This window comes from Euprymna scolopes, chromosome 9 (genome assembly GCF_053919585.1).
Source record: "Euprymna scolopes isolate OS-2025 chromosome 9, ASM5391958v1, whole genome shotgun sequence".
In the NCBI taxonomy this organism is placed as follows: domain Eukaryota; kingdom Metazoa; phylum Mollusca; class Cephalopoda; order Sepiida; family Sepiolidae; genus Euprymna; species Euprymna scolopes.
This window is the reverse complement of record NC_136490.1, coordinates 31,103,359-31,122,499: the sequence shown is the minus strand read 5'-3', so window position 1 is coordinate 31,122,499 and position 19,141 is coordinate 31,103,359.

The following is a 19,141-nucleotide window of genomic DNA, read 5'->3' as shown; positions in this document are numbered from 1 at the left end:
CTAGTCATACCTAGTCATAGCTTGCAGCATCTGCCGGAACAGATGGTGTTTATTTGCTCCCCCACTGAGCAAATTAGGCACAAGGCCGTTTTTAATGTGAGGTAAAAACCAGCTCCCCTAAAAGTAGGCAAAAAGGGGGCACTCTGGTTACCAAAAATAATAATTGTCCCAGTATAGAGGGTTTTCCCCTCCATTGACTGGTACAAATTATCTTAAGTGCAGCATCTGCCGGAACAGATGGTGTTTATTTGCTCCCCCACCGAGCAAATTAGGCACAAGGCCGATTTTTAATGTGAGGAGTGAAGGGAGGGGGAAGGGAAAAAGGGGACCAGCTCCCGAGAGGTGGGAAATGGGAGCTGGTTAATGGTCAGGCATGTGGGGTTGCCCCCACATCTGGTCTTTACTAGTCATAGCTAGTCAAGCTTGCAGCATCTGCCTGAACAGATACTACACTTTGATTTGGTTTATTTGCTTCCCCACTGAGCAAATTAGGCACAAGGCCGTTTTTTAATGTGGAGAGAGAGGGAGGGGGGAGGGAAAGGGGGATCCAGCTCCCGAGAGGTGGGAAATGGGAGCTGGATAGTAACTGTGGTCTGTAGGGTGATCCCTACATTGACCAAGTTCAGATATGTGGGATTAACCCCACATATGGTCTTTGCTAGTCATAGCTAGTCCTTGCTTGCAGCATCTGCCGGAACAGATGGTATTTATTTGCTCCCCCACCGAGCAAATTAGGCACAAGGCCGATTCTTAATGTGAGGGGTGAAGGGAGGGGGAAGGGAAAAAGGGGACCAGCTCCCGAGAGGTGGGAAATGGGAGCTGGTTAAAGGTCAGGCATGTGGGGTTGCCCCCACATCTGGTCTTTGCTAGTCATAGCTTGCAGTATCTGCCGGAACAGATGGTATTTATTTGCTCCCCCACTGAGCAAATTAGGCACAAGGCCGTTTTTAATGTGAGGTAAAAACCAGCTCCCCTAAAAGTAGGCAAAAAGGGGGCACTCTGGTTACCAAAAATAATAATTGTCCCAGTATAGAGGGTTTCCCCTCCATTGACTGGTACAAATTATCTTAAGTGCAGCATCTGCCGGAACAGATGGTATTTATTTGCTCCCCCACCGAGCAAATTAGGCACAAGGCCGACTTTTAATGTGAGGAGTGAAGGGAGGGGGAAGGGAAAAAGGGGACCAGCTCCCGAGAGGTGGGAAATGGGAGCTGGTTAAAGGTCAGGCATGTGGGGCTGCCCCCACATCTGGTCTTTGCTAGTCATAGCTAGTCATAGCTTGCAGCATCTGCCGGAACAGATGGTATTTATTTGCTCCCCCACCGAGCAAATTAGGCACAAGGCCAATTTTTAATGTGAGGAGTGAAGGGAGGGGGAAGGGAAAAAGGGGACCAGCTCCCGACAGGTGGGAAATGGGAGCTGGTTAAAGGTCAGGCATGTAGGGTTGCCCCCACATCTGGTCTTTGCTAGTCATAGCTTGCAGTATCTGCCGGAACAGATGGTATTTATTTGCTCCCCCACCGAGCAAATTAGGCACAAGGCCGATTTTTAATGTGAGGAGTGAAGGGAGGGGGAAGGGAAAAAGGGGACCAGCTCCCGACAGGTGGGAAATGGGAGCTGGTTAATGGTCAGGCATGTGGGGTTGCCCCCACATCTGGTCTTTGCTAGTCATAGCTAGTCATAGCTAGTCATAGCTTGCAGTATCTGCCGGAACAGATGGTGTTTATTTGCTCCCCCACTGAGCAAAGTAGGCACAAGGCCGTTTTTAATGTGAGGTAAAAACCAGCTCCCCTAAAAGTAGGCAAAAAGGGGTCACTCTGGTTACCAAAAATAATAATTGTCCCAGTATAGAGGGTTTTCCCCTCCATTGACTGGTACAAATTATCTTAAGTGCAGCATCTGCAGAACAGATGGTATTTATTTGCTCCCCCACTGAGCAAATTAGGCACAAGGCCGTTTTTAATGTGAGGTAAAAACCAGCTCCCCTAAAAGTAGGCAAAAAGGGGTCACTCTGGTTACCAAAAATAATAATTGTCCCAGTATAGAGGGTTTTCCCCTCCATTGACTGGTACAAATTATCTTAAGTGCAGCATCTGCAGAACAGATGGTATTTATTTGCTCCCCCACTGAGCAAATTAGGCACAAGGCCGTTTTTAATGTGAGGTAAAAACCAGCTCCCCTAAAAGTAGGCAAAAAGGGGGCACTCTGGTTACCAAAAATAATAATTGTCCCAGTATAGAGGGTTTTCCCCTCCATTGACTGGTACAAATTATCTTAAGTGCAGCATCTGCAGAACAGATGCTATTTATTTGCTCCCCCACTGAGCAAATTAGGCACAAGGCCGTTTTTAATGTGAGGTAAAAACCAGCTCCCCTAAAAGTAGGCAAAAAGGGGGCACTCTGGTTACCAAAAATAATAATTGTCCCAGTATAGAGGGTTTCCCCTCCATTGACTGGTACAAATTATCTTAAGTGCAGCATCTGCAGAACAGATGGTATTTATTTGCTCCCCCACTGAGCAAATTAGGCACAAGGCCGTTTTTAATGTGAGGTAAAAACCAGCTCCCCTAAAAGTAGGCAAAAAGGGGTCACTCTGGTTACCAAAAATAATAATTGTCCCAGTATAGAGGGTTTTCCCCTCCATTGACTGGTACAAATTATCTTAAGTGCAGCATCTGCAGAACAGATGGTATTTATTTGCTCCCCCACTGAGCAAATTAGGCACAAGGCCGTTTTTAATGTGAGGTAAAAACCAGCTCCCCTAAAAGTAGGCAAAAAGGGGTCACTCTGGTTACCAAAAATAATAATTGTCCCAGTATAGAGGGTTTTCCCCTCCATTGACTGGTACAAATTATCTTAAGTGCAGCATCTGCAGAACAGATGGTATTTATTTGCTCCCCCACTGAGCAAATTAGGCACAAGGCCGTTTTTAATGTGAGGTAAAAACCAGCTCCCCTAAAAGTAGGCAAAAAGGGGGCACTCTGGTTACCAAAAATAATAATTGTCCCAGTATAGAGGGTTTCCCCTCCATTGACTGGTACAAATTATCTTAAGTGCAGCATCTGCAGAACAGATGGTGTTTATTTGCTCCCCCACTGAGCAAATTAGGCACAAGGCCGATTTTTAATGTGAGGTAAAAACCAGCTCCCCTAAAAGAAAGGGGGCACTCTGGTTACCAAAAATAATAATTGTCCCAGTATAGAGGGCCTCCCCTCCACTGACTGGTACAAACCATCTTAAGTGCAGCATCTGCCGGAACAGATACTACACTTTGATCTTAGCCAAAAGGCCAGAGGTTAAGTAACAAATGAAGTTTAACAACGTTAATACAAGAGTGCTCAGTGTCGAAGTAGAGCAGAGTATACTCTTTATTTGTTTTTACGTAAGCAGTAATGTGTTGCGATACAGTCATGAGCATGTTTTGATCAGTTAGTAACAAGAGACCTCTTCAGATGATACAGGTTATATGAAAGTAAAGTTTGCAATAAAAATATCAGGTCTTGCTCGTCACAGGAAGTTAATATCAGGAGATTCCGTAAAATGTTGTGAAAAATAAATTTCGGTTATGTGTGTGTGTGTATATATATATATATATATATATATATATATGACCAGATTTTATTCTTAAGCAAGATTACTAAATATCACTTTCATCACAGATTTTAAATTAACATTTCCTTATAAATGGTTTGCCATAGATATGGTTTATTAAGAACTTGGTCTGAAGAAACTCAATTTATTACAAATGAAGCTGAAACATATCTGCAAATGTGCTGGCAAAATTTTTATATAAATAAAAATTTATGTATCTCTCTCTCTCTCTCTCTCTCTCTCTATATATATATATATATATATATATATATATATGAAGGGTAGTTCCAAAAGTGATGACTCCTATTTTTCAAATCAAATGTTGAAGTGCTAGAAAGACGGAAGTAATACCATTAAAATTAGCAACCTTTTGTGCTCCAAAATTTATTTTCTACATAGTTACCCTCATTCTCAATGCACTTTTACAAGGAATTCAATGACGCATCTCTGTTTCTGATGTACGTCCATGGCAGGAATTGCTTTTTTATAGTCTCACACTGTCAATATCTGCAATAGAGAGGGATGAAACTTTCAGGTTATGAATGCATAAGTTCAGTCATCATAACACTCCAATTTGTAACCTCCTCTGATGCATTCAGGCAGAATTAAAAAAAAAAAATAAGGAGGCATTACCTTTGGAGCATACCTCGTGTATATACATATATAATGTGTGTATATGCTCTAAAATAAAAGATGAACGTTATCCAATTAAGTTCAAACTAGCCGGAGGATTGCAATTTTAAATTCAATATCAGTATTTATTTGAAGTAGATTCTAATTAATTACTGCTTTTAAATGAGAAAATTTCACTTTTTTTTTAATTATTAAACTCGTATCAATTCTATTTTTGTTAATTCATTTCATTGAAACATTTTGAAATACGTTTTTTTTTATTCATTTAATTTTATTAACAACAACAAAAAAGTAAATCTTGAGGAAAAAAGATAAATTTGTCAATATGATTTTCATATTTTCTACCAAAATTTCCTGAGAATTGAATTTCTAAGAAACAATATTGATTCAGATTCAGATGGTTTGTCGGCTTTAATTTATAATCAGCTTGAATTTCTATTTAGAAAAATTATCAGTTTATCTTGATGGATAAAATGAAATTAAAATGAAAACTCATCTCATATTTGTTTTTATAGTTATTTGAGTACGATCAACCAACAGTGTTCAGTTAGCAGATTTACACATTTCCCCCACTTTCTCTTTTTGGGTTAAGCACTCTGCTAAATGATATTACCAACCATCATTAACGATAATGCAAAGCTCATTGTAAAAATACAAATGTACCCGAAATGTTAGAAACACCAAGTATTAACGGGCCAAGATCGAAGTGTAGTACCTGTTCTAATACTACACTTCAATTTTTTGTTCTCGGTTAGTGGAGGAGAAATCCTTCACGACAGAGACAATTTTTATTTTTGTTCCTTCCCCCACATTAAAATCCAACCTTGATATCTAACTTTGCCCTCGTGGGCAGGCAAGTAAACAGGAACACTAACTATCAACTAGATGGTCATAGGTTTGATTCTGGTTTCAAGCAGCTGCCTTTCTAGCAATACTGAGGAGGTGTAATATAGCGAAACAGTCCCGCTGTGAATTTTTATATCTCTCTTTCTATATAAATCTTTTCGAAGGGCATACATTTTTTTTTTATTTCTACAAATATTTTTTGGCTATACATTTTAGGACATGTTTCAGTTAGAACTGGATATCAGCTGAAATTCTTCTGGACATTATTTGATATCTATTTTGTATCATATAGTGGTTTGAGCAAGTTCAGATCGTTTTCAGATGGAACTGAAATATATATGCAAATGTGTAGCCAAAATGCTTGCTTGAATATTAAATAAATATATGGCTCATTCAGTATTGAGCACAATTATATAAATACAGTAAGGATTTGCTGAATTATACTTTTTGGTGATCATAAACACTTACATGGATAATATATATATATATATATATATATATAGGCAAATGGGGCAAAAGGCGGCTTTGTGGCTGGGTTCGAATCTCATGACTCGCAGGAAGTGTTACCTTATGCTGATGATTGTATGAGCATGAAACATTAGTGTCTGTGGGTATAAATTAATAATTATTATTTAATTATATACACATATATATATATATATATATATATATATATATATATACAGTCATCCACATAGAGTACTGTTTCGTTGTATCACAACTCATCAGTGTGGCTAGGCATACACCTTTTCCCAGCCCTGGATCGAACCTACAACCATCGTGTTGACAGTCGGCAGCTCTAACCATCGGACTAAGAATCAGTGCCCGTCAATATTTCTCCTCAAATGCCTATTAAATTAGCATTTGCCCGTTACACAGGGCTCAAACTGTCAGTTTGTTTACAAACACACAGTAGGCTTCGCTTAATCGCTTAAATATGTGTCGGGTGAAAATATATTTACAAAGTGCTCAACCTAAAGAGGGGTGCTTATTAGTCATCCACATGTAGTACTGTTTCGTTGTATCACAACTCATCAGTGTGGCTAGACATACACCTTTCAGGTTAACAAGAAATTTTATGCAGTTTTAAATTATGCAGTTCATAAACGCCTTTTTAAAATTCCAAAGATTTTACGCTTTACTTTCACATATATATAACAAATATATGTTGTCATAGATATATATATATATTTGCTGTACCTACACAGCATTGCTTAAGATGCTGTGATGAAGTCATTTTAGTAGTTAATTTTTATTTCTGTGCGTGCATTTTTAAACTTCAAGTAGGTAATTCTATCATATTCTCCCATTCAAAATGAGTTATTTTTTACTGACTTTTACTTATAACTGATTATTTAAAAATTTCTAATATTTATAGCTGTATCAACTGAGTTACTAATTTTTAAAATAAATTGTAGTAAAGTACATCATTATCAATAACATGTTACAACAATATTATATGAAAATAGACTTGTCAGACGGAGTACTGTTGCCACATCTGGGAGGGTGCTGCTCAGAGTACAAAAATGACTTAAAAATCTAGTGGTCGCCTCCTATATTTTTATTACCTTCTCACAGAAGAGACGTTGCTAGTCTTTCTCTATTCTATCATTATTTTTATGGCAAATACTCAACTGAGCTTCAATCTCAAAACTCGTCTAACTACAACCACTGTCAATAGTTTTCTTCTCTCTCTTTCTCTCTCTCACACACACACACACACATTCCCTCTATCTCTATCTGTGTCTAAAATTGAATGAAACTTTCATGAGCAAAGGTTTTTTCTTAGAACTACACAATGCCATGGGACTGCTTCCCAACTGACTACAAAATGCCCGTTTTCAAGTTCAATATAACAAATTTTTGTTGAACTGCCCTCTTAAATAATCAAATTCTGCCCACACAACACCATCATTACCAATCATCACACCGTCCACCTGACACTCATTTACCCTCGAGTGGCTTTTAGAACTTGATAAACAGTGACACTTTCGTAAATAAAAAGAAGAAAAGCAGAGTTATATTTTCAGCTTTAATGCTATCTAGGTCTGGCTTTAAAAATTCGATAAGATAACTTTATATGTTAGATCGTGCCTACGCGTTAGGCATGTATCATACCTCTTGCATAAGATTACATCTTTTAAATACGGTTTATTGCTCAGATATAAAAAAAATAGGTACGAAATATTTATATTGATTTTGAACACAAAGAACTTTGGGATTAAATCTCTTTTTATTGTTGGACTTAATTTATTCTATCAGATAGTTATTAATGTTATATGTGATATCTCTGTCTTTTCCAATGTTTGCCTTTTGTGCTTAGCGCAGCATTTCTGGAAAAGCTCCTGTTGATTTCATTTGCTTAAGCAAAGTCAGAGAGCCATGAAAGTTAATTATCAGCTGCTTTGCTATTAATTATTTTTTTGCTGTTTTATTTGTACTTTTTCATTATTTATTATTCATGGCCAGCTTAATGTTAGCTCAATTCGAAAGATGAAGCAGGAAAAAAATTGGTTATTGTTCTCATTAAATATAATTATTACAGTCATTAGTCTGTATCATATTACTCGTTCGTATTTGCTCTGTAACCAGATGTTATATTTACACACACACACACACACACACACACACACACACACACACACACACACACACACCACACACACACACACACACACACACACACACACACATATTTGTCGAGGCTGGAAAATTTACAAACAGATAAACTGACAAAAAAAGAAAGAAAATAATGTAATATCAAAAGAAAGATGTTATAGGGTAGCCACACTGAAGAGCTATAAATACAGCAAAACATGCTACATAAATAACTATTTTATCTATGAATAAATATATAGACGCCCCTAAATAAGGCGACATAATGCATGTAAAGTAGTTAACTCTCTCTCTCTCTCAATCATTTAGAAGCAAATTACTATAAGATAGTATTTTTGATTGTCGTATATCTCCCCACAATATCTGACAAATACGGCATAATCATGTTGACATATCAGTTCCCGCTCGATCACCGAAGTTAAGCAACGTTGAACCTGGTCAGTACTAAATGGGTGCCGATTTGAGACTTCCAGGAACTGTATGTGCTTTCCGCTTATCTTAGCATTGTTTCCAGTCGTCCTGGACTTCTCCTTGCTACTGGACTCAAACAGTGCCGATTCAGGAGAAATGTGGTTGGGATTGCGCAACCCTTGCCTCACAATTAAGCATGCAGCTGCCCCTGCAGGGAGTATCCTTTGTCTTTCGAGACTGAATGGAGGCATCAGTGTCATCATATCTGGCAAATAGAATTTTTTTATTTGATTTTGTGAAGTGATAAAAATTACAAACAGTTACACTGACAAAAAAAATAGTTTTAAAGAAAATATTATATGGTACTGAAGAGTAATAGTTACAGTGAAACATGTGTACGTAAATAACTATTTTACTTATAAATAAATATATACGTCCCTAAATGGGACAACTTAATGCATATGAGACATTTAACTCCTCAATCACTTAGGAAGCAAATCACCATAAGATTTAAATTTTGGTTCTCGTATGTCTGAAAAATGTTTTTTTTTTATTTGCTGTGTCTGGAAAGAATTACAAGCAGATAAACTGACAACAAAAAAAAAAGAAAATAATGTAGTGTTTGTTTTTAAATATTATACGGTAGCCACACTGACGAGTTGTAGATATAGTGAAGTATGTGTATGTAATAACTATTTTATCTATAAATAAATATATACGCCCCTGAATGGGACGACATCATGTATGTAAGGTAGTTAACTCTCTCTCAATCACTTAGGAAATGAATCACCATAAGAAAGCATTTTTGGTTTTCATATATTTTCGAAATAGTTTTTTTTAATTTGATTTTTACAAGTGGAAAGAATTACAAATAGTTACACTCACAGAAAAAAAAATAGAAAAGATTGTAGTTTTAAAAAAATATTATACGGTAGCCACTCTGACGAGTGATAGTTACAGGGAAACGTGTATGTAAATAACTATTTTATTTATAAATAAATATATACATCCCTTGATGGAGCGACATAATGTACATAAGGGAGTTAACTTTTTTCCTCTCAATTACTTAAAAGCAAATCACCATAAGATTTTGGTTGTCATATATCTGCAAAATAGTTTTTTTAAATTTGATTTTCCAATATGGAAAGAATTAGAAACAATTACACTGGCAAAAAAAATTAGTTTTAAAGAAAAAATATGATACAGTAGTCACACTGAGGAGCTGTAGATACAGTAAGACGTGTGTACATAAATGACTATTTTATATGTATAAATAAATATATGCGTCTCTAGAACGGGCGACATTATGTATGTAAGGGAGTTAACTCTCAATCACTAAGCAAGTGAATCGCCATAAGAAAGCATTTTTGGTTGTCATATATCTGCAAAATAGATTTTTTTTATTTGCTGAAGCAGAAAGAATATCAACATAAATACCCCCAACAAACCCAACAAGCAGCAAGAATATCAACATACATACCCCCAACAAACTCGACAAGCAGATAGAATATCAACATAAATACCCCCAACAAACTCGACAAGCAACAAGAATATCAACATACATACCCCCAACAAACCCAACAAGCAACAAGAATATCAACATACATACCCCCAACAAACTCGACAAGCAACAAGAATATCAACATACATACCCCCAACAAACTCGACAAGCAGCAAGAATATCAACATAAATACCCCCAACAAACCTGACAAGCAGCTAAATCCCACCTCTACACAATAGAGATCCCTAGGTGTAAGAAAGCCTTCTACTCCAATAGTTTCCTCCCCAGAACTGCTAGACTTTTTCCATCTCAATCACTTAAACGCAAATTACTAGAAGATAGCATTTTTGGTTGTCATATATCTCCAAAATAAATTTTAAATAATAATTCTACTTTCCCAACTGTACTGACATGCAGAAGTTCAAGTGTAATGTGAACAGACATCTTGCTGCTCATCTCCCTTTATAATATCCCTACAACTGATGTCCCCAATGGTAGCCCCCTACTTCAAAGTGGCACTGTGCCCTGTTTAAGGTGAAAATTGAATTTAAAAAAAGATATAAACCAACAAGAAAAATAAACGTAGTTTAAAAAAATATGCAGGGTGACCCCCCCCCCAAAGAAAAAACCTAAACGGAGGCCATCTAGAACATATGCTGTAGAACGGAGAAAAAAGGTCAAAGGCCCTAGTGTTTTGATGTGATGTTTTGAATATAGTAAACTAGTTATGACCAAAGTTTCATTTCATTCAGACAAAACACTAAGAAACAGGGCCTAAATTAGAGTTGGGGCCCGTTTTTTGGGTCACCCTGTATTATATAGTAGTGAAACGTGTACGTAAAAAAACTATTTTATATATAAATAAATATATATGTCCTTTAATGGGGTAGCATAATGCATGTAGGATCTCTTAGAAAGCGACTCACTATAAAATTGTATATTTGCCTTCCATATATCTGGAAAATAGATTTTTCTTTTTAATAACAAACAGGTTAATTGACATAAAAAACGAATTTAGTTTTAAAGAAAGCTATTATAAAGTAGCCACATTAAAGAGCTACAGATACAGTGAAACATACATATTTATTTTATAAATAAAGATGTATGTCCATGAATGGTAATGGAGTTCACTGTCAATCAATCACTTAGGAAGCGAACCACCATACGATAGCATAAAATTGTATATTTCGTTTTTCATAATATCTGGAAAATAGATTTTTAAAAAATATTGTTATAATTATGCATTTAAATAAGTTATGAGGGAAAATCCGAGATTAACAAATGTGTGAACGGTGTTTTAGTTCTTGATTTATCCATCCAGCACGGCCACAGCCGAGATTGAACTCGCTACACGAGTTTGTAGTGTAATTCAAGTCTTGTCAGTAGCTGAATACTTGATGCTTCACCAGGGCTATCAAAGGTATTTTTATCATGACGCCATCACTAGATGAGGTGCCTACCACAGCTTAAGAGAGTCCCATCTACCCTCAAGAATATGGTAGACCGCACCAGTTTCTCAACCTAATATTTTTACCTTGCGGTACATACAGCATCTCGCCTTCCCATATGGTCACCTATCTGGTACTGGCCAGGCTCAACATTGTTTAACTTTGGTGATCTGGTGAGAACCGGGATGTCAACATGATTGTGCCGTATATTTAATTCATGGTCAATTATTATTTAAAGAAAGTATCACAATAGATAAATAAAATTGATCAAAAAATAATATATATGTTTTTGTAACAGAATTGAACACTCTAAGCAGTCGGTAATGTGAATGTAAAAAATATATGAATCATACTTCATAACGTTAATTAAAGAGGTCCCGACTGGTGATCTAGCGATCAGATGTTAATCACACTGGCTATACGGTGAAACAGCTATCTATAGGTGACTATCTCCTTCCTCCCTCTTCCCCTCCCCCTTCTCTGTTACCCTTCTCAGGTGAGCACTCTAATTAGATGATATCGTCTGCTACTTATTTAGCATTATGCAAAGCTTTTGTTTGCAAACAACCAAATGGAGCACTGTATAAAAATGACATCCAATGTTTATATGAAGACAGTGTAGATATCATTGATGAGAGCTGCCAACTATCAACTAGGTGGTTGAAGGTTCGATTCCTAGCTTGGGGTGTAGGAAGTCGATTGAGGTGGCGGTAGAAAACAAGTGTAAGTGTCTGGTGTTAAATCGCAAAAACAAAAACAAAGGACACAATGTTGGCAATTATTGTAAAAAGTGATGAGGAAACACAGAATGTGGGAGATGATTTTTAAGAAAACTGAAAGGTTCATTTTCTAAAATATGAAAAAGCAATTTGTTTTTAGAGTAGTTTAAGTATTTATTCTTGTCTGCAAGAAGAATACGTTCAAATATGAAGAAAGAAATCTTCAGTGTGGATTTGAACAGCTGTTTTTCTGAGTTGATATTCATGGATATGTTTATGGATTTAATTATTCGGGATTAGCCGGTGTTTCTGTACATTTTAGTGGTGTTTTAGATTAAAAAAACTTGTAGAAAATGAAATTTGATGCTGCCGTCTCTTTGAAAGGTTGCTTTTGGGATAGAGTACCTATAATGAATACTGCATGAGGATTAGATGAATGCAGAATTTGTAGAAATATGTTTGAGGAACTTAGTTAAATGCTTAGGGGAACAGGTTTTCATATTCTGTTATTTTCCTATTCTATTATTTTCCTATTCTGTCATAGTATTGAAGTATCACAAGAAAAAAATTAATATGGAACAGATAGAATATATATATATATATATATATATATATATATATACTTGACTACCCGTGACCTGTTGGGTCAGTATGTTATATTAGCTATGGAATTCATGTATGAGTGTGACACTTGTGATGTAAAGAAAATAGTTTTTTTTGACATAACAGAAACACTTCTATGAAAGTATATTAAAATGAAAAATCACGGACGGATCAATCAAACATGAAAAAAAAATCTTCTCTATTAGTGTAAAGTTACCTATTTTTTCGAATAATCGCTCAAAAATCGAAAATTAAACATGACTTTCCTACGAATCGAATGCCGACGAAAGTCATTTAGCAGCAAAAACGCACATGAACCTACCGATGAGAAATATAAGAATGAAAAACCCACATTGGAATCCTTCAACCAAGTTACAGAAACTTATAATCTAAAAAAAAAATTAATCAAATCTGAATAAATAAAATAAAATAAAACTGATATTGAAACAGATTAGTAAGTGTGTCAACAAATTCACCATTCTCACACAACTATTTTGTATTTAAAAATGTAAACAAAAAATAAAAAAAAGAAGAAGGAAGGAAGGAAAAGGGACAGATAGAGAGTAGTAGTAGTAGTAGTAGTAGTAGTCTTGGCTTTACAACAATTGTTATGTTTGTCAACGGGTTAAAGTTGTTTAGTTGTAAGAAAATAGCGACAATATAGTTGTAATAAAGAATAGTTGCAAAAAAACCCACTCTTCCCATGCTTAATAATAATTTTGAAATAATAATGTTAATATTTCAGTGCGCAGGTCAAAATCTGCAAAAGAAGCAATTTTTGTTTATTTGTTTACGTTGTTATGGGCTAATGTTTATGCGAGCATGTGCAACCGGATGTTGTAAACCGGAAAGTGGGTTGCATCACTCGTTACAAAGTCATTTGAGTTATATATATATATATATATATATATATATATATATATATATATAATTCAATTTAAATGAAATACTGAAATGCAGTAAGAATACAGTCCAAATAAATTCCAAAACCTAAAGTCCAAATAAATATTAATATCAATATTTACAAGACAATCCCAGGCAGAGAAAGAAAACTCAATATGCGAGATAGAGAAATAATATAAATTAAAATTTTGAGTTAAATTATATATAATAAAAACAAATTTATTGTTTGACAAAGGAGTACAAATAATTATTAAAGTCTTTTTCTTAACCCATGTATTTTCAATGAATGGCTTATCTCATCAGAGGAAATGTTTTTAGCAAATTGAAAATTAAAAGTGAGGTTAATTAATTTTCAATCTACGTGCTAATAAGCAAAATTCATATCTATTTTTCTAAAAACGTTTCCTCTGATGAGATAAGCTGTTTCTTGAAAACCCATGGGTTAAAAAAATTTTTTTTAATAATTATCAGTACTCCGTCGTCAGACAATAAATTTTGTTGTAATTATGCATAATTTAATTGAAAATTTCCATATATATATATATATATATATATATATATATATATATATATATATATATATATATATATATATAAGAATAGTCTAACAATAAATTATTAAATTTAAAATAATCACGAGAAGGATCGCTGTAAGAAAGAGTACAACTGTCAAGACATTGTTTATATAACCACCATGATGAGGGTAACAGTGTGACTTAGGTAAATAACAACAAACCCCAACTTGGAAGGTCATAGAGTACAAGATTAGAAATGTTGTGTCGATAATATCCCTGATGAGGATAACAGTCGAAAGGTCAGAGAGTGCAACAGACAAAACTCTGTTTATATAAAAACTACGAATGACATGGGATGGGGAAATGGAGGATGAGAGTCTAAATCATGTAACTACTGAAGTATTATATATAATAAAAATCCTGTCGCAAAAATATCATACAGAAGCCCCCCCCCCCTCAATAAAAAGAAAAAAAATCCTTATAATTTTATCTGGGAGCAAAATGTTGCATCTGTTCTAATACTACACTTCATCTTTCTGTTCTAATACTACACTTCATCTTTCTGTTCTAATACTACACTTCATCTTTCTGTTCTAATACTACACTTCATCTTTCTGTTCTAATACTACACTTCATCTTTCTGTTCTAATACTACACTTCATCTTTCTGTTCTAATACTACACTTCATCTTTCTGTTCTAATACTACACTTCATCTTTCTGTTCTAATACTACACTTCATCTTTCTGTTCTAATACTACACTTCATCTTTCTGTTCTAATACTACATTTCATCTTTCTGTTCTAATACTACACTTCATCTTTCTGTTCTAATACTACATTTCATCTTTCTGTTCTAATACTACATTTCATCTTTCTGTTCTAATACTACACTTCATCTTTCTGTTCTAATACTACATTTCATCTTTCTGTTCTAATACTACATTTCATCTTTCTGTTCTAATACTACACTTCATCTTTCTGTTCTAATACTACATTTCATCTTTCTGTTCTAATACTACATTTCATCTTTCTGTTCTAATACTACATTTCATCTTTCTGTTCTAATACTACACTTCATCTTTCTGTTCTAATACTACATTTCATCTTTCTGTTCTAATACTACATTTCATCTTTCTGTTCTAATACTACATTTCATCTTTCTGTTCTAATACTACATTTCATCTTTCTGTTCTAATACTACACTTCATCTTTCTGTTCTAATACTACACTTCATCTTTCTGTTCTAATACTACATTTCATCTTTCTGTTCTAATACTACACTTCATCTTTCTGTTCTAATACTACATTTCATCTTTCTGTTCTAATACTACATTTCATCTTTCTGTTCTAATACTACACTTCATCTTTCTGTTCTAATACTACATATCATCTTTCTGTTCTAATACTACATTTCATCTTTCTGTTCTAATACTACACTTCATCTTTCTGTTCTAATACTACATTTCATCTTTCTGTTCTAATACTACATTTCATCTTTCTGTTATAATACTACATTTCATCTTTCTGTTCTAATACTACACTTCATCTTTCTGTTCTAATACTACACTTCATCTTTCTGTTCTAATACTACACTTCATCTTTCTGTTCTAATACTACACTTCATCTTTCTGTTCTAATACTACATTTCATCTTTCTGTTCTAATACTACACTTCATCTTTCTGTTCTAATACTACACTTCATCTTTCTGTTCTAATACTACATTTCATCTTTCTGTTCTAATACTACACTTCATCTTTCTGTTCTAATACTACATTTCATCTTTCTGTTCTAATACTACATTTCATCTTTCTGTTCTAATACTACATTTCATCTTTCTGTTCTAATACTACACTTCATCTTTCTGTTCTAATACTACATTTCATCTTTCTGTTCTAATACTACACTTCATCTTTCTGTTCTAATACTACACTTCATCTTTCTGTTCTAATACTACATTTCATCTTTCTGTTCTAATACTACATTTCATCTTTCTGTTCTAATACTACACTTCATCTTTCTGTTCTAATACTACACTTCATCTTTCTGTCCTCGTTCAGTGAAGGAGAAATCGTATTAGATTGATGCAATTTTAACTTTTGTGGCAATCCAAAGCGCCCATTTTTGGGGAGTTAGATTTCCTCAACTTATTGTTACTGCATCCAAATATCCATTGAGATCGCGCGTTGTTTCTGTTGCAGTTCAACCTTTCTTTAAGTTGGACAGTATAATATGACAAATGTGGTTAGGGTTTTTGGTATACATCTTGAAACGAGAGGATTATTACTTTTTATCCTTTTGTAATTTTTTTTTTTTACTGACGAGTCAACATTTACTAGGCCAAAAGCTACTCGTGGATAAGAGTTAATGAGATGGAAAGATGGTCAGTTGGAAGATGAATAATACTATGATAGGATTTAAAATGATGAATGCAATAGAAAATAAATTGACAAGTATTTGTTGACATCAGACTTGAAGACAACCAGATTGCAGTCTAAACTAACTCTCAAATTGTTATTGCTTTGTTGGATAAAGCTTTTTGAAAAAATCCACAATAATTATGCACAAACACAATATGATTGAACTAATCATTGCAACTAGAGATATTGGTTGGCAGATTTCAATAAACTAATCTTAAATCGTCCAAAGATGGTGTACTGTTGGGAGGAGCTACTCAGAGCACCATTTTCTGCCTTGACGAGATACAGCACTGGTTTCGAAATCTAGTGGGAAATCGCCTTTTCCCCTCCCAACTTTTCCTTTCTTATAGAAGCGATGTTGAAAGCCTTTCTCTGTTTTATCATTATTTTTGTGGCAAGTGCTCAACTAAGTTTCAATCCATGATTCTGCTCAGCAAAATATTTACAATAAGCGCTCGTCTAGCTACAACCCCTGTCAAAAATGTCCCTTACCCTTCTATCTATGCTTAAAACTGAATGAATATTTCATGAGTAAAGTTTCATTTCCTATCATGGCAGCTATGGCCCCCAGAATCATGATGTGGACTTCTGTATACTTTTGTTAATATACTTTTTTGTTAACTATATAACTTTGTCTTGGTTATCATTAGTATGCATGGCTACAACACTGGCGATGAGTGATTTGAAATTTATACTGCTACAACAAATAGTTATATTGTGATTTGAAAATCGACACAATCCATTATTTCTTTCTCTCTCTCTCTCTCTCTCTCTCTCTCTCTCTCTCTCTCTCTCTCTCTCTCTCTCATATAAAATATAATTATCAGCTATTTCATCGTTTATTACTCATCAGTATGGTTAGAAGTAGCAAGTGTACTCATGACAAGATTTGAAACCCAAAAGGTCAGTTACATCCAAATGCAGTTATGACCCCAGAATCATGACGTGTACTTCTATAATTTAGTTTTACTAGTACACCTTTTCTTAATTATATCACTACGTTTGTTTTGATTACTATTGGTCTGCAAGGCTATACTCTCTGCAGCTGTAGAAAGATCTAAGCATTTTTTTTTTACAACTTTAGCAAAATATTGGATACAAGCAAGACCCGCGGAAATTCCACTGAATTAGAAAAATATTTAATCAACAAATATGTTTTGATAAAGCTGATATTTTTTTCGATATGAAAGCAAAAAATTAGTTTTTTTTTAACAGAAAAACTCATAACACGCAGCAAGTATAAGTTTATTAACATTTCTATGAAAATAGTGTCAATTGTATTTTAAATGTAGAACTGACCCGAATGAGATAAATTAATAAGTACTAATAAATACTCAGAAAGTAATATTGTGCTACATAGTTCAATACAAATAATAAAATCACATTTTAAGAGACTATCTTTAATTTACTCCTTCAGTCCAGCATCATTTGACAGACAATGTTTTCCTTGTTTCTTTCAAATATTCCTTTTTAAACTTAACGTTTTGCTGACTTTTTTCTGGTTAAGAACCATTGCATATTGAAATTATTACGAGTTCCTTTCTCACACTATTATGACAATGATCATACATTATTATAATCATATTCGATTCGAGGCTACATTAAAGGAAGGTCACTTATATTCCTATTTAGGGTTGCCAGGTTTGCATTTTAAAGCGAAATTTCGATAATTTGACCTTTTTGAAACAGTTTGGCACTAAAAAAAATGCCAAATTTCGATAATTTGACTTTTTTGAAGCAGTTTGGAATTCAAAAATTGTATTTGGGCTTTTGCAAAGCATAACGTATGGATTACGCAACTAAGAAAGGAACATGCAGAATATTATATAGATAAGTTTTCCAGTCTAAACCAGGAGTTGAAGTCAGTAATAGAAGCTTATTGAAATAAGGAGATTCTCAAGGAGAGAACCATTTATTTTAACTGGGGCAAAGCAAAGATTTAAGCCTTGGCAATGAAAAGAAAGAAGACTTGATTTTAAAGGTGTTAAAGGTAACAAGTCAGTTTTCCCTGCACTGCAGCACGTAACCCAGGTTAAAGGAGAGGGAATGACCGTTGGTGCATGGCCTTAGGTGCCAAACAACTGGGCGTGTGTAAATTATATATATATATATATATATATATATATATATATATATATATATATATATATATATATATATATATAAAGGATAATCAAATGTGTTGCCAGGATCATAATAGATGCAACGTATGTTCTAAATTCATTTATTTCTCTTTGATGAGCTAAAACAGAATTATATAGGGAATCCTGTAATGAATACATAATCGTTATTCAAATTAGATGTTGTATGCCTGTATCATAGATTTTTACACACACACACACACACACACACACACACACACACACACACACACACACCCGCGTGCGCGCGTATGCGTAAGTTCCAGTAAAAAGAACAGCCTCTCATTATTTTAAACTATTCGAACCTAAATCCTTTTATCTAACTTCATTACTTTTTAATTACGTTGTAAGCAGATTTCTTTTGAGCGATAACTAGTATTTTATTTCCTTTGCTTGAAACACAAAGGGGGAAAAAATTCGCCATTTTAAACAACTGCCCTTACCAACAAAAATGGCGGCACCCAAACCCTCTTCCTAACTTTTTAGTTAGTTTCTCTGACACTGCGCCAAATAACACGGATTTCTTTCTTTATATATATATATATATATATATATATATATATATATATATATATATATATATATGCGTGTGTTGAAATATATTAACCTATTTCAGTCATTCAGAGTAAAATGCTAAATGGATCAGTTGGTAAATAACTTTTGGAGACATGAGCTTTTTATTGATTTTTGGAGTGTTTTCTTTTTTCTTTCTTTTTCTCTTTAGATATGATTATTTTTGATCATCTGAAGGGATGTTAGTGTGGAAGGTCACTTCCTTTGACCTTTTCTTAAAGGC